Source organism: Coffea arabica, chromosome 5e (genome assembly GCF_036785885.1).
Source record: "Coffea arabica cultivar ET-39 chromosome 5e, Coffea Arabica ET-39 HiFi, whole genome shotgun sequence".
Lineage (NCBI taxonomy): Eukaryota > Viridiplantae > Streptophyta > Magnoliopsida > Gentianales > Rubiaceae > Coffea > Coffea arabica.
Window position 1 is genome coordinate 30,257,324 of NC_092318.1, and position 18,026 is coordinate 30,275,349.

An 18,026-nucleotide genomic window follows, 5' to 3' on the forward strand; every position below is an offset into this window, starting at 1 on the left:
CGTATGTGTATAACACTGTTTAACCCTGTTTATGTAACCTATTTGGTTAGGAAATGTTTTCCTGAGTTATATGACATGGCACCCACTATTCATTGACGGTTTTGATTTTCGTGTTGCTATTTTGGAATTTTGAATAGATTGAGCGCGCTATTAACTTCCGGAATGTTTTAGAACGTATTTAACTGCCTCGTTAGTCCTGACGAGATCTGGTCAGGCAGTCCGCTGACCCCTTTGGTACCTTAGGGGAAAATGGGGCTGTCACAGTCGTGCATGTCCAAATAATGTTAGAGCTCCAAGGCTTCTTGAAGGTCTGGGTTGAGCCCTCTATTAAACCTAGCCATGGTTGCTTCATTATCTTCTTGAAGGTTCGCCCTCATCATGGCCATCTCGATCTCCTTGTAGTAATCCTCCATACTCATGTTACCTTGAGTGAGGGTTTGAAGTTTTACGTGGAGATCGCGGTTGTAATAGCTTGGAACGAATCTCTTACGCATCAAGGCCTTGAGTTCTCGCCAAGTTCGGACTCGTGGTTCTCCCATTCTCCTCCTTTGGGTCCTCACTTGGTCCCACCAGACTAGGGCGTAGTCGGTGAACTCAACGGTGGCAACTTTCACCTTTTGTTCCTCACTATAATCGTAGCAGTCGAAGACCATCTCGATGCGGCCTTCCCATTCCAAGTAAGCTTCCGGGTCACTCTTGCCTTTGAACGCGGGTACTTGAATCTTAAGTCCTTTTAGTGCGTTCGTAGATGTGTCCCTTCTAGGCTTCTCGGCACGTTCATCATCCTCACTTCCTGAGTAGTCTTCACTATGTTCTCCCCCGTTGTCTCGGTTCCTCCGATTGTGAGATCTAGAACGAGAGCTTCGTGTGAGACACTTGGAGAGTTCATCAAAGCGAGTGTGAAACTCCTCCATTTGTTAATCACTAACTCGCCTGAGCTCGTTCTTCATGGCGGTGAACATCAAAGAGTAGTCAGTGGGTGGTTGTTGTTGCTCCATGCCTCTCTTGATGCCCTACAAAAGGTTAGTAACAAGAAGAAATAGTGCAATGTGTCCTCACTTCACTCTCTTAGTGTATCTCTCACGCTCGTGTATAGCACTCAAAACACTCTTTTAGACTTACCAAGTACCTTTACCTGTTGGATTAGGTAGTTGAGAAATGTTGCTCAAGTCCCACGATTCGTCACCACTTATTCACAAGAGTAATCACGTATTACAACACGAGATGGAGGGAAAAAATGGCGTAGAAAAGGGTAGTTTGGGACGAATTATGGTGGCGGACAGCAAGGGTAAAACGCCTAATGTGAACAAAGAAGAAGAGAACCCTAGTTTCCTAAAGTGTAGGAGTGGTTCCCTGAAGTGTAGGAGTGAAAGTAGGAGTGGTTTCCTAAAACCAAGGAGTTATTATAGGAGAGTGTCCAAGTGGGACAACGAGTTATCCAAGTGTGTACTTAGTTCCCTAAACGACTTTGGAAAACAAGTTGGTTTTGGAAACTTCTTATAAAACCTTCCTTTGAACAACTTTAAAAAAACCTCCAAATTCCTCTCCAAAACAAATTTGGTTTCTTTCCTCCCTCAACCGAAAATTTCCAGAATCTTTTCTCCTTAAATCGTTCCCCAAAGTCGGCTACTACCATATAAAACTCTCTCTCACAGCCGCAACTTTCTCCAAGAAATTCGGCCCCCTTCACACTTCAAGGAACAAAGCAATTCGGCTCCTCCCCCCTCTCCCTGCAAGGCAAGGCAGCCTTGGTTCTTGTTTCAAGACAATGGCCTCCCAAGATAATGTGAGCAATGTCACTCAAGGATCCCCCCAACGGGCTGCTCAAGAAGCTCCCAAGAAGTTTAGTCCTAAACCAAGAAAGCCCCGTATGGATGCAAGAACGTACAAGAAACTTTTTATTCGAAGGGAGGTGCAAGTTTTCAAGAAACAAGATGGTCAAGACTTTCAAGAACCTCAAAAGGTGGTACAAGTGATCAAGGTTCAAGGTGATCAAGAACTTTAAGAAGAGGTAGGTCAGAATTTTTGAGTTCTTTCTTGTGCAATTTTCTGTTTTGGGTAACAAGAGACGATGTAAGGCTGGTTTAAGCAATAAAATTCGACTCCCCTTTGCTCCTTCTTGTGCCACCCCGAATGCCCTTCTTCCCTTTTTTTTTCCGTTTCTATTTTTTTTCCCCCTTTTTTTTTTCTCTTAGCAAACGGCACAAACACTTGGCTGAATGAATCAAGACCAAACTCTGGTCAGTCCACTATCTTCCCTCAACCCACGATCAAGAATCACAAGTTCTTACAAGAACTTCCAAGATAATTTTCAAGAACTTCAAGAGTTGCAAGATTAATTTCAAGAACTGAAGAAACCCAAGATCTCTTGCGGGTTTCGTTCAAGGTTCGCAAGTTACCAACAAGTTAACCACAAAATCAGTTTAGAAAGCTACGCAAACAACTTGGATAAAACAATTAACACTTGGACAGATTTGACAACAAGAAGAAACCCTAGCCGTAAATTGGAAAGCCCTAGCCGCAACTTGGAAAACCCTAGCCGCGGCTACTAGAACTTCCCCTTGTTTCCTTGTTGAACACGGACAGGTTGTAGACAACAACAATACACGACTTTGGACACAACACGGTCAGGTTGTCAAGCAACAAACGATGCATGCATGGACAGATTTGTTCCAAAACAACCGACACCATTGCGGATAGAGTTTGGAAGCAACAACGTGGTGCGAAACGGCCAGAAATTTGGCACAATGAAAGGAGACTCCACGGTCAGAATACTTCGGACAGCACACATCAGTCCCCTAAGGGAACAAGGAAAGGAAGGTCGGCCATCTTTGAGGTCAAGATGGGCCGGCCCAATGATCTACTAAGACAAATTAATCCAATCTAACAAGTACTAAGGACTAAGGCCCTACTCGGCCGACTCTCTTGGAGGCCCACTTGATTCTTCATGGGCTTGGATCAGGGTGTAGGTAACTGGATTGTCTCTTTCCAAGCCTTCAATATCTCTATGGACTCCATGTTGGTCTTGAACAATGCGAACAAGGGCTTGGAGGGATTCTTTGAATAGCTTGGCCCGTGCACGTGTGACTGGGCCCAAGGGAACTCGGACTGGGTCATTACGTGGGCTGAAATCCGTGCACACATCAGTCCCCTCCTCTTGAGAAGGATTTGCCCTCAAATCAGCGTCCTCCTCGTCAAGAAATGGGCTCAGGTCCACGACATTGAAGGTCGCGCTGACATTGTATTCCCCAGGTAGCTCCAATTTGTAGGCGTTGTCATTGACTCGTTGGAGCACTCGGAAGGGTCCATCACCTCTTGGGGATAATTTGCTCTAACGTTGCTTGGGGAATCGCTCTTTCCTCAAGTGTAGCCAAACCCAATCTCCAGGCGCAAAAATCATCTTACGACGGTGCTTGTTGGCTTGCTGGAGGTATTGCTGAGTACGCTTCTCAATGTTTACTCAAACGGCTTCATGTAACCTGCGCACAAAATCAGCCTTCTTTTTCCCATCTAAGCTTGTGTGCTCAGAGGAAGGTAAGGGTACCAAATCAAGAGGGGTCAAGGGGTTACGGCCATAAACAATCTCAAAAGGTGAGTAGTGTGTAGCACTATGAACGCGATTGTAGGCAAATTCAACGTGGGGCAAACACTCTTCCCAAGATTTGAGATTCTTTTTAATCAAGGGTCGAAGTAGAGTACCAAGTGTGCGATTGACAACTTCAGTTTGTCCATCGCTTTGTGGATGACTGGTGGTGGAAAATAACAATCTAGTGCCCAGTTTTGCCCACAAAGTCTTCCAAAAGTAACTCAAGAACTTTACATCTCTAGCACTAACAATGGTCTTAGGCATGCCATGCAGACGGACAATTTCTTTGAAGAATAAATTAGCAATATGTGATGCATCGTCAGTTTTATGGCAGGGGATAAAATGAGCCATCTTAGAGAATCGATCAACCACGACGAAGATGGAGTCATTACACCTTGGTGATCTAGGCAGTCCTAAGGCAAAGTCCATAGACAAGTCTGCCCAAGGATAGTGAGGGATAGGTAATGGGGTATACAGGCCGTATGGATTTGTTTTAGACTTCGCCTTATGACAAGTGACACATCTACCAACCATGCGTTCAACATCTCTACGCATATGAGGCCAGTAAAAGTGCTCTTGTAGCATGGCTAGAGTCTTAACAATGCCAAAGTGTCCCATGAGACCACTACTATGTGTCTCCCTAACCAAAAGATCACGAACGGAAGAATTAGGCACACATAGCTTATCCATATAGAATCGAAATCCGTCAGTCATGATCATGTGTGTAGAGTTCCTTAATCATTTCGAAGCCTAACAACTTAGCATCAAGAAAGACAAGCAAAGAATGTCTACGCGATAAGGCATCGGCTTCCACATTTGTTTTGCCAGTCTTGTACTTAATGACATAGGAGAAGGTGTCAATGAAGCTCACCCATTTGGCATGTCGCTTACTTAACTTAGGTTGCCCTTTGAGATACTTCAACGACTCGTGATCGGTGTGTATCACGAACTCCCGAGGGCGAAGATAGTGTTGCCAGGTCTCCAAGGCCCTCACCAGTACGCACAACTCCTTGTCGTACGTGGGATAGTTTAAGGCAGCTCCTCCCAGTTTCTCGCTAAAGAAGGCACAAGGCCTTTTGTCTTGCATCTGGACGGTGCCAATGCCTACACCAGAAGCATCACATTCGATTTCAAAAGTTTTGTTGAAGTTGGGTAATGCTAAAACAGGTGTGTGTGTGAGTTTGCTTTTGAGGGTAAGAAATGCTTGTTCTTGGGCTTCCCCTCAATGGAATTTGTCGTTCTTCTTGGTCACGGCGGTTAATGGGGCGGCAATGGTGCTAAAGTCTTTGACAAAACGCTGATGGAATCCTGCTAACCCAAGAAAGCTGCGCACCTCAGGGACAGATATAGGAGTTGGCCATTGCTTGATGGCCTCAATCTTGGACTCGTCCACTTTGATGCCCTGCGAACTTCCAAAAAACACAAGCTCATTAGTACAAAAGGTGCACTTCTTCTGGTTAGCGTATAGACACGCCTGTCGAAGTGTCTCAAGAACTAGTCTCACATGCTCCAAACACTCATGTTCACTGCAGCTGTATATCAGAATGTCATCAAAGTAAACAATGACGAATTTGCCAATAAAATTTCTCCAAACATGGTTCATTAGTCGCATGAAGGTACTAGGGGCATTAGTCAATTCAAAAGGCATGACTAGCCACTCATAGAGACCATGTTTGGTTTTGAACGCCATTTTCCACTCATCGCCTTCTTTCATCCTAATTTGATGATAGCCACTCCTTAAATCGATTTTGGTGAAAATGATAGTACCATCGAGTTCATCAACCATATCATCAAGTCTAGGAATGGGATGATGATATTTGACAGTGATAGCATTTACAGCCCTACAGTCAGTGCACATGCGCCAAGTACCATCCTTTTTGGGGTGTTTTACCCAACCCTTATCTAAGAGGCCATCAACTTGCCTTTGAAGCTCTTTTGTCTCCTCAGGACCCATGCGGTAAACCGGTTTGTTGGGTAGGGGTGCTCCCGGAATCAGTCTATTTGATGCTCAATCCCTCGAATGGGTGGTAAACCATCAGGGATCTCATCAGGGAATACATCCTCGAATTCCTGCAAAAGAGCAACCATGCTCGAAGGCAATGCCTTATCGAGCTCAGCAACATCTAAGAGCACATGCTTGCAAATCATGAGAAGTATAGGCTGATCAGAATTTATAACCTTTCTAACATCCTTAGCCTTAATGATCATGTTTTTCTTCCTAGTGGGTGGTTTAATGGGTGAATGATCATGCGTATCACCAGGTGTGCTCACTTGACCCTTGGTCGAATGCTCACTTGTAGAAGTGGAGCATTTGCCAGGATCGGCCGCCTTTTGTTTCCTCTTTTGGCGGTCTTGTTCACACTCTCTTTGTAACTTAAGTTGGTCCACATACACTTGGGCAGGTGTGAGTGGTGTGAGAACCAGGCGTTTTCCATTGTGCAAGAGAGTGTATTTATTTGCTCGTTCATCAAACGTGACGGATTTGTCAAATTGCCAAGGTCTCCCTAGGATGACATGTGTCGCATGCATAGGCACAACATCACACACAACCTCATCTATGTAATTGCCAATAGAGAAAGGAATACGTACCTGTTTGTAGACACGTACCTCACCTACTTCACTTAGCCATTGGAGGCGGTACGGGGTGTGGATGTCTAGTGGTAGGGAGGCCTAGACTCTCAACCATGAGCAAGCTCACCACATTCGTGCAACTCCCGCCGTCAATGATGAGACTGCAGATCTTATCACTTACTTTACAACGGGTATAAAATAAGTTATCCCGTTGTAGTTGCTCATCCTCCTTAACTCGGGCGGTTAGCACTCGCCGTGCCACCAAGCACCCTATTTCTCCGTGTGTAGGAGAGCATTCTTCCTCACCCGGGTCCTCCTCTATGTAATCACTCGTGTGCAACTCGGGCATTCCCTCACATTCATCGTCATCGGACACGATTTCACCGTTGTGAGTGATTAACATGACTCGTTGGTTTGGACATTGGGATTGGATATGTCCAAACCCTTGGCACTTGAAGCACTTGATATCCCTACTCCTAGTCTTAGGAGTCTCATGCGGTGCCTTCGAGGGGGACCTGGATGCATCGACAACCTTGTTAGGGTTAGAATAGGAATTTCGATTAGGAGCATTACCTTGAGTTCGGCTAGACGAAGTTGGTGTGGCCGAATTTCCAGCTTCGTGGATCGTTCTTCGTGGTTGGTTGCCCCTCCATGAAGGCGAGTTGGAAGATTGGAAAGTACGTGCTCCTCGTCTTAATTTCTTTCCCCTTTTGGCCTTAATAGCGAGTTCAAGAAGGTCGTTGTGAGAGCCCGTAAATTTTCTTATTTTCTAGGTTTTATTTTATTGAATTGCACGCTTTTCATATCTTCTTTATTAGGAAAATTTTCTATATCATTTTATGAGTAAATATGGTTTTTCAATTATTTTTCTAGTGTAAGTTGGTTCATGAAATTTTAGGAGTGAATACCGGGCGTGGGACCCGCTAGTGCGGAAAGTTCGGTAAAATTCGGCCAGTTAGGTTAAGTTTTGTATACAGGATTTGATTTACTAAGTGTTAAGAGATAATTAGAGGTTACCAAATGGATTAGTGTGGGAGAGACAAAAGGATAGCTTTGCATTAAATAAGGGTGACAAGTGTCACCTTGTGATTAATCTTGACTTTGACTACTATTCATCACTTTACCAATTAATCAAAAATTGACCCAAAATTATCCTCATTTGCAAGCTTCTTGGCCGCCCTCACTAGAAGAAAGGAAAAGAAAGCTCTCAACTTGTTTCTTCCATTTCTTGCACAAATCTAACAAATCAACCGATTAAACTTGGAATTCCTCCATAAAAACCCTTAGTTTAGTGGTAGTGGGGTTGGTTGTGAAGTGGTTTGGAAGAAAGTGGTGCTAATTTGGGCCTTTTCTTGAGGTTGCAAGGTGAGTAGTTAAGGAATTCCTTCTTTGGTTTGGATAATGTGAAATTAATGACTTGTGTTAGTCATAGAGTTGATTTTGTGTAAGATTTTGTGACTTTTGGTAGAGATTGGTGAATTTTTATATTTATTCTTGATTTTTCTATTTTGATATGTTTAATATTGTGTGGCCATGGATGATGGCTTGGGATAGGTTGCTAATTACGGAAAATTTCCACTTTGTGCGGAAAATTCCAGATTAGGGTTTCAATTAACCTTGTTCTGCCTGGTACTGTTTGGATAGGAAGAAGGGCGAATTAGCCTTAGGTTAAAACATGAAAGTTATAGGAAATAATGTTTTATAGTTGCCTGTAAAATTTCATACCAATCTGAGCTCGGTAGCCTGTGAAAAGATGAAAATACCCAGACTGCCCTAGGTAGGAGTTCGGCGGTCAGGGTTGGCAGTTCACCCAAACTGACCGCTACCGTTCACCCTGATGCGTACTGAGTTTGATTTTGGCCAAAAAAGGAAAGTTGTAGTTTTGTGTCTTAACTTTCTAACGGCCCTAGAAACTCCCCAATTGGACTTCGGTAGCCTGAGATAGGGTCGTTTAACCAGAATGCGGTTAGCTAACCTGTTTGTGCGATTCTGGTTTGGTATATTGAAATTTTGACCTAGCTACACTACGAACTAGACTGAGTGGTCTCAGCAAAGTTGTAGCCCTTTATCTTAGCTTTGAAACGGTGTAAATTGAACCTCAATCCACTAAGTGTAGCTTCAGTTGTGTTCGTTCCGCTAAGCAACGTCAAATCTGCCTTTTGTTTTCCAACCTAAACTTCATTTCCGCACATGTCTTACCTTGATTTTGCACTTATACGTTCTATTTGGTCTTACTCTAGTAGTATGTAGATTCGGTTTATGACTCGTATTCGAGTCTCATTGTGTTTTATTGTATGTTTTAGGACGTGCCGGTGGCGCGGAGCGCTCGTTGGGCAGAAATTTATGATTTCACTCTGTGTTTGCTTGGTGAGTGTACTACTCACGTGATTGTTGCTACATGACTTGGTTGTACTTGAAATTTATGACTTGAATGCTTATATATATGGATGAAATTGTTTGAGGCGAGGGTGTTCTTTATCACTCTCGCGCTCTATGGCTGATGTGACTGTTTACTGAATTAATTGAATTCTACCTGAACATACTTGAACTGGGGTCGTTTGGACGAGTCTCCAACGACCATTACTGTTATCACTGAGCTCAACCCTATTGGTGGTCAATTGAATCGAGCTGGCAAGGGCTTGGTCGAGAAAATTGACAAGTCATGGGGACTGTTTATGTGGAATCCTTGGGTATGAGACTCTTGATTCCGGTATACTCGAGTATTACCATTTCTGAACTGATTGGAGTTCGGGCCCGGTAGGGGTATGTGAGGTGGAAGGAATCGGTAAAAGTGGAGTCTACGGTATTGGTTACTCCTTAAGCTTTGACGGAGGGTCAACGGGGCGAGATCAAGTACGGCAAGCAGGGATAAGGGCGCTTGAGAGCCGACCGTATCCTTTTAAATATCTTTATTGAAACGTGATGCGAATTGACTCACTTATTGGATGTGTTTGGATTGAATAGCTTTGTGCTTATGTGAACTTTGTTACTTGGGTGATGGTACCTCATTGGGCGAAAGCTCACTCCATTAAATTTTGTTTTCCTTACAGGGAACCACTTTTGGGGACTATGATGTTTTGAAGCACGAGTTGAGCTAGTTTTAATATATTTTTGTAAAGCTCCTCGATAGTTGGAAAACCCTAAATGTATTTTGATCTAATTCTCTTCCTTTTGTTTTGTAAATTACAAACGTATGTGTATAACACTGTTTAACCCTGTTTATGTAACCTATTTGGTTAGGAAATGTTTTCCTGAGTTATATGACATGGCACCCACTATTCATTGACGGTTTTGATTTTCGTGTTGCTATTTTGGAATTTTGAATAGATTGAGCGCGCTATTAACTTCCGGAATGTTTTAGAACGTATTTAACTGCCTCGTTAGTCCTGACGAGATCTGGTCAGGCAGTCCGCTGACCCCTTTGGTACCTTAGGGGAAAATGGGGCTGTCACAGTCGTGCATGTCCAAATAATGTTAGAGCTCCAAGGCTTCTTGAAGGTCTGGGTTGAGCCCTCTATTAAACCTAGCCATGGTTGCTTCATTATCTTCTTGAAGGTTCGCCCTCATCATGGCCATCTCGATCTCCTTGTAGTAATCCTCCATACTCATGTTACCTTGAGTGAGGGTTTGAAGTTTTACGTGGAGATCGCGGTTGTAATAGCTTGGAACGAATCTCTTACGCATCAAGGCCTTGAGTTCTCGCCAAGTTCGGACTCGTGGTTCTCCCATTCTCCTCCTTTGGGTCCTCACTTGGTCCCACCAGACTAGGGCGTAGTCGGTGAACTCAACGGTGGCAACTTTCACCTTTTGTTCCTCACTATAATCGTAGCAGTCGAAGACCATCTCGATGCGGCCTTCCCATTCCAAGTAAGCTTCCGGGTCACTCTTGCCTTTGAACGCGGGTACTTGAATCTTAAGTCCTTTTAGTGCGTTCGTAGATGTGTCCCTTCTAGGCTTCTCGGCACGTTCATCATCCTCACTTCCTGAGTAGTCTTCACTATGTTCTCCCCCGTTGTCTCGGTTCCTCCGATTGTGAGATCTAGAACGAGAGCTTCGTGTGAGACACTTGGAGAGTTCATCAAAGCGAGTGTGAAACTCCTCCATTTGTTAATCACTAACTCGCCTGAGCTCGTTCTTCATGGCGGTGAACATCAAAGAGTAGTCAGTGGGTGGTTGTTGTTGCTCCATGCCTCTCTTGATGCCCTACAAAAGGTTAGTAACAAGAAGAAATAGTGCAATGTGTCCTCACTTCACTCTCTTAGTGTATCTCTCACGCTCGTGTATAGCACTCAAAACACTCTTTTAGACTTACCAAGTACCTTTACCTGTTGGATTAGGTAGTTGAGAAATGTTGCTCAAGTCCCACGATTCGTCACCACTTATTCACAAGAGTAATCACGTATTACAACACGAGATGGAGGGAAAAAATGGCGTAGAAAAGGGTAGTTTGGGACGAATTATGGTGGCGGACAGCAAGGGTAAAACGCCTAATGTGAACAAAGAAGAAGAGAACCCTAGTTTCCTAAAGTGTAGGAGTGGTTCCCTGAAGTGTAGGAGTGAAAGTAGGAGTGGTTTCCTAAAACCAAGGAGTTATTATAGGAGAGTGTCCAAGTGGGACAACGAGTTATCCAAGTGTGTACTTAGTTCCCTAAACGACTTTGGAAAACAAGTTGGTTTTGGAAACTTCTTATAAAACCTTCCTTTGAACAACTTTAAAAAAACCTCCAAATTCCTCTCCAAAACAAATTTGGTTTCTTTCCTCCCTCAACCGAAAATTTCCAGAATCTTTTCTCCTTAAATCGTTCCCCAAAGTCGGCTACTACCATATAAAACTCTCTCTCACAGCCGCAACTTTCTCCAAGAAATTCGGCCCCCTTCACACTTCAAGGAACAAAGCAATTCGGCTCCTCCCCCCTCTCCCTGCAAGGCAAGGCAGCCTTGGTTCTTGTTTCAAGACAATGGCCTCCCAAGATAATGTGAGCAATGTCACTCAAGGATCCCCCCAACGGGCTGCTCAAGAAGCTCCCAAGAAGTTTAGTCCTAAACCAAGAAAGCCCCGTATGGATGCAAGAACGTACAAGAAACTTTTTATTCGAAGGGAGGTGCAAGTTTTCAAGAAACAAGATGGTCAAGACTTTCAAGAACCTCAAAAGGTGGTACAAGTGATCAAGGTTCAAGGTGATCAAGAACTTTAAGAAGAGGTAGGTCAGAATTTTTGAGTTCTTTCTTGTGCAATTTTCTGTTTTGGGTAACAAGAGACGATGTAAGGCTGGTTTAAGCAATAAAATTCGACTCCCCTTTGCTCCTTCTTGTGCCACCCCGAATGCCCTTCTTCCCTTTTTTTTTCCGTTTCTATTTTTTTTCCCCCTTTTTTTTTTCTCTTAGCAAACGGCACAAACACTTGGCTGAATGAATCAAGACCAAACTCTGGTCAGTCCACTATCTTCCCTCAACCCACGATCAAGAATCACAAGTTCTTACAAGAACTTCCAAGATAATTTTCAAGAACTTCAAGAGTTGCAAGATTAATTTCAAGAACTGAAGAAACCCAAGATCTCTTGCGGGTTTCGTTCAAGGTTCGCAAGTTACCAACAAGTTAACCACAAAATCAGTTTAGAAAGCTACGCAAACAACTTGGATAAAACAATTAACACTTGGACAGATTTGACAACAAGAAGAAACCCTAGCCGTAAATTGGAAAGCCCTAGCCGCAACTTGGAAAACCCTAGCCGCGGCTACTAGAACTTCCCCTTGTTTCCTTGTTGAACACGGACAGGTTGTAGACAACAACAATACACGACTTTGGACACAACACGGTCAGGTTGTCAAGCAACAAACGATGCATGCATGGACAGATTTGTTCCAAAACAACCGACACCATTGCGGATAGAGTTTGGAAGCAACAACGTGGTGCGAAACGGCCAGAAATTTGGCACAATGAAAGGAGACTCCACGGTCAGAATACTTCGGACAGCACACATCAGTCCCCTAAGGGAACAAGGAAAGGAAGGTCGGCCATCTTTGAGGTCAAGATGGGCCGGCCCAATGATCTACTAAGACAAATTAATCCAATCTAACAAGTACTAAGGACTAAGGCCCTACTCGGCCGACTCTCTTGGAGGCCCACTTGATTCTTCATGGGCTTGGATCAGGGTGTAGGTAACTGGATTGTCTCTTTCCAAGCCTTCAATATCTCTATGGACTCCATGTTGGTCTTGAACAATGCGAACAAGGGCTTGGAGGGATTCTTTGAATAGCTTGGCCCGTGCACGTGTGACTGGGCCCAAGGGAACTCGGACTGGGTCATTACGTGGGCTGAAATCCGTGCACACATCAGTCCCCTCCTCTTGAGAAGGATTTGCCCTCAAATCAGCGTCCTCCTCGTCAAGAAATGGGCTCAGGTCCACGACATTGAAGGTCGCGCTGACATTGTATTCCCCAGGTAGCTCCAATTTGTAGGCGTTGTCATTGACTCGTTGGAGCACTCGGAAGGGTCCATCACCTCTTGGGGATAATTTGCTCTAACGTTGCTTGGGGAATCGCTCTTTCCTCAAGTGTAGCCAAACCCAATCTCCAGGCGCAAAAATCATCTTACGACGGTGCTTGTTGGCTTGCTGGAGGTATTGCTGAGTACGCTTCTCAATGTTTACTCAAACGGCTTCATGTAACCTGCGCACAAAATCAGCCTTCTTTTTCCCATCTAAGCTTGTGTGCTCAGAGGAAGGTAAGGGTACCAAATCAAGAGGGGTCAAGGGGTTACGGCCATAAACAATCTCAAAAGGTGAGTAGTGTGTAGCACTATGAACGCGATTGTAGGCAAATTCAACGTGGGGCAAACACTCTTCCCAAGATTTGAGATTCTTTTTAATCAAGGGTCGAAGTAGAGTACCAAGTGTGCGATTGACAACTTCAGTTTGTCCATCGCTTTGTGGATGACTGGTGGTGGAAAATAACAATCTAGTGCCCAGTTTTGCCCACAAAGTCTTCCAAAAGTAACTCAAGAACTTTACATCTCTAGCACTAACAATGGTCTTAGGCATGCCATGCAGACGGACAATTTCTTTGAAGAATAAATTAGCAATATGTGATGCATCGTCAGTTTTATGGCAGGGGATAAAATGAGCCATCTTAGAGAATCGATCAACCACGACGAAGATGGAGTCATTACACCTTGGTGATCTAGGCAGTCCTAAGGCAAAGTCCATAGACAAGTCTGCCCAAGGATAGTGAGGGATAGGTAATGGGGTATACAGGCCGTATGGATTTGTTTTAGACTTCGCCTTATGACAAGTGACACATCTACCAACCATGCGTTCAACATCTCTACGCATATGAGGCCAGTAAAAGTGCTCTTGTAGCATGGCTAGAGTCTTAACAATGCCAAAGTGTCCCATGAGACCACTACTATGTGTCTCCCTAACCAAAAGATCACGAACGGAAGAATTAGGCACACATAGCTTATCCATATAGAATCGAAATCCGTCAGTCATGATCATGTGTGTAGAGTTCCTTAATCATTTCGAAGCCTAACAACTTAGCATCAAGAAAGACAAGCAAAGAATGTCTACGCGATAAGGCATCGGCTTCCACATTTGTTTTGCCAGTCTTGTACTTAATGACATAGGAGAAGGTGTCAATGAAGCTCACCCATTTGGCATGTCGCTTACTTAACTTAGGTTGCCCTTTGAGATACTTCAACGACTCGTGATCGGTGTGTATCACGAACTCCCGAGGGCGAAGATAGTGTTGCCAGGTCTCCAAGGCCCTCACCAGTACGCACAACTCCTTGTCGTACGTGGGATAGTTTAAGGCAGCTCCTCCCAGTTTCTCGCTAAAGAAGGCACAAGGCCTTTTGTCTTGCATCTGGACGGTGCCAATGCCTACACCAGAAGCATCACATTCGATTTCAAAAGTTTTGTTGAAGTTGGGTAATGCTAAAACAGGTGTGTGTGTGAGTTTGCTTTTGAGGGTAAGAAATGCTTGTTCTTGGGCTTCCCCTCAATGGAATTTGTCGTTCTTCTTGGTCACGGCGGTTAATGGGGCGGCAATGGTGCTAAAGTCTTTGACAAAACGCTGATGGAATCCTGCTAACCCAAGAAAGCTGCGCACCTCAGGGACAGATATAGGAGTTGGCCATTGCTTGATGGCCTCAATCTTGGACTCGTCCACTTTGATGCCCTGCGAACTTCCAAAAAACACAAGCTCATTAGTACAAAAGGTGCACTTCTTCTGGTTAGCGTATAGACACGCCTGTCGAAGTGTCTCAAGAACTAGTCTCACATGCTCCAAACACTCATGTTCACTGCAGCTGTATATCAGAATGTCATCAAAGTAAACAATGACGAATTTGCCAATAAAATTTCTCCAAACATGGTTCATTAGTCGCATGAAGGTACTAGGGGCATTAGTCAATTCAAAAGGCATGACTAGCCACTCATAGAGACCATGTTTGGTTTTGAACGCCATTTTCCACTCATCGCCTTCTTTCATCCTAATTTGATGATAGCCACTCCTTAAATCGATTTTGGTGAAAATGATAGTACCATCGAGTTCATCAACCATATCATCAAGTCTAGGAATGGGATGATGATATTTGACAGTGATAGCATTTACAGCCCTACAGTCAGTGCACATGCGCCAAGTACCATCCTTTTTGGGGTGTTTTACCCAACCCTTATCTAAGAGGCCATCAACTTGCCTTTGAAGCTCTTTTGTCTCCTCAGGACCCATGCGGTAAACCGGTTTGTTGGGTAGGGGTGCTCCCGGAATCAGTCTATTTGATGCTCAATCCCTCGAATGGGTGGTAAACCATCAGGGATCTCATCAGGGAATACATCCTCGAATTCCTGCAAAAGAGCAACCATGCTCGAAGGCAATGCCTTATCGAGCTCAGCAACATCTAAGAGCACATGCTTGCAAATCATGAGAAGTATAGGCTGATCAGAATTTATAACCTTTCTAACATCCTTAGCCTTAATGATCATGTTTTTCTTCCTAGTGGGTGGTTTAATGGGTGAATGATCATGCGTATCACCAGGTGTGCTCACTTGACCCTTGGTCGAATGCTCACTTGTAGAAGTGGAGCATTTGCCAGGATCGGCCGCCTTTTGTTTCCTCTTTTGGCGGTCTTGTTCACACTCTCTTTGTAACTTAAGTTGGTCCACATACACTTGGGCAGGTGTGAGTGGTGTGAGAACCAGGCGTTTTCCATTGTGCAAGAGAGTGTATTTATTTGCTCGTTCATCAAACGTGACGGATTTGTCAAATTGCCAAGGTCTCCCTAGGATGACATGTGTCGCATGCATAGGCACAACATCACACACAACCTCATCTATGTAATTGCCAATAGAGAAAGGAATACGTACCTGTTTGTAGACACGTACCTCACCTACTTCACTTAGCCATTGGAGGCGGTACGGGGTGTGGATGTCTAGTGGTAGGGAGGCCTAGACTCTCAACCATGAGCAAGCTCACCACATTCGTGCAACTCCCGCCGTCAATGATGAGACTGCAGATCTTATCACTTACTTTACAACGGGTATAAAATAAGTTATCCCGTTGTAGTTGCTCATCCTCCTTAACTCGGGCGGTTAGCACTCGCCGTGCCACCAAGCACCCTATTTCTCCGTGTGTAGGAGAGCATTCTTCCTCACCCGGGTCCTCCTCTATGTAATCACTCGTGTGCAACTCGGGCATTCCCTCACATTCATCGTCATCGGACACGATTTCACCGTTGTGAGTGATTAACATGACTCGTTGGTTTGGACATTGGGATTGGATATGTCCAAACCCTTGGCACTTGAAGCACTTGATATCCCTACTCCTAGTCTTAGGAGTCTCATGCGGTGCCTTCGAGGGGGACCTGGATGCATCGACAACCTTGTTAGGGTTAGAATAGGAATTTCGATTAGGAGCATTACCTTGAGTTCGGCTAGACGAAGTTGGTGTGGCCGAATTTCCAGCTTCGTGGATCGTTCTTCGTGGTTGGTTGCCCCTCCATGAAGGCGAGTTGGAAGATTGGAAAGTACGTGCTCCTCGTCTTAATTTCTTTCCCCTTTTGGCCTTAATAGCGAGTTCAAGAAGGTCGTTGTGAGAGCCCGTAAATTTTCTTATTTTCTAGGTTTTATTTTATTGAATTGCACGCTTTTCATATCTTCTTTATTAGGAAAATTTTCTATATCATTTTATGAGTAAATATGGTTTTTCAATTATTTTTCTAGTGTAAGTTGGTTCATGAAATTTTAGGAGTGAATACCGGGCGTGGGACCCGCTAGTGCGGAAAGTTCGGTAAAATTCGGCCAGTTAGGTTAAGTTTTGTATACAGGATTTGATTTACTAAGTGTTAAGAGATAATTAGAGGTTACCAAATGGATTAGTGTGGGAGAGACAAAAGGATAGCTTTGCATTAAATAAGGGTGACAAGTGTCACCTTGTGATTAATCTTGACTTTGACTACTATTCATCACTTTACCAATTAATCAAAAATTGACCCAAAATTATCCTCATTTGCAAGCTTCTTGGCCGCCCTCACTAGAAGAAAGGAAAAGAAAGCTCTCAACTTGTTTCTTCCATTTCTTGCACAAATCTAACAAATCAACCGATTAAACTTGGAATTCCTCCATAAAAACCCTTAGTTTAGTGGTAGTGGGGTTGGTTGTGAAGTGGTTTGGAAGAAAGTGGTGCTAATTTGGGCCTTTTCTTGAGGTTGCAAGGTGAGTAGTTAAGGAATTCCTTCTTTGGTTTGGATAATGTGAAATTAATGACTTGTGTTAGTCATAGAGTTGATTTTGTGTAAGATTTTGTGACTTTTGGTAGAGATTGGTGAATTTTTATATTTATTCTTGATTTTTCTATTTTGATATGTTTAATATTGTGTGGCCATGGATGATGGCTTGGGATAGTCTAGAATGAAGCTATAGTGCGTAAATTGTTGCTAATTACGGAAAATTTCCACTTTGTGCGGAAAATTCCAGATTAGGGTTTCAATTAACCTTGTTCTGCCTGGTACTGTTTGGATAGGAAGAAGGGCGAATTAGCCTTAGGTTAAAACATGAAAGTTATAGGAAATAATGTTTTATAGTTGCCTGTAAAATTTCATACCAATCTGAGCTCGGTAGCCTGTGAAAAGATGAAAATACCCAGACTGCCCTAGGTAGGAGTTCGGCGGTCAGGGTTGGCAGTTCACCCAAACTGACCGCTACCGTTCACCCTGATGCGTACTGAGTTTGATTTTGGCCAAAAAAGGAAAGTTGTAGTTTTGTGTCTTAACTTTCTAACGGCCCTAGAAACTCCCCAATTGGACTTCGGTAGCCTGAGATAGGGTCGTTTAACCAGAATGCGGTTAGCTAACCTGTTTGTGCGATTCTGGTTTGGTATATTGAAATTTTGACCTAGCTACACTACGAACTAGACTGAGTGGTCTCAGCAAAGTTGTAGCCCTTTATCTTAGCTTTGAAACGGTGTAAATTGAACCTCAATCCACTAAGTGTAGCTTCAGTTGTGTTCGTTCCGCTAAGCAACGTCAAATCTGCCTTTTGTTTTCCAACCTAAACTTCATTTCCGCACATGTCTTACCTTGATTTTGCACTTATACGTTCTATTTGGTCTTACTCTAGTAGTATGTAGATTCGGTTTATGACTCGTATTCGAGTCTCATTGTGTTTTATTGTATGTTTTAGGACGTGCCGGTGGCGCGGAGCGCTCGTTGGGCAGAAATTTATGATTTCACTCTGTGTTTGCTTGGTGAGTGTACTACTCACGTGATTGTTGCTACATGACTTGGTTGTACTTGAAATTTATGACTTGAATGCTTATATATATGGATGAAATTGTTTGAGGCGAGGGTGTTCTTTATCACTCTCGCGCTCTA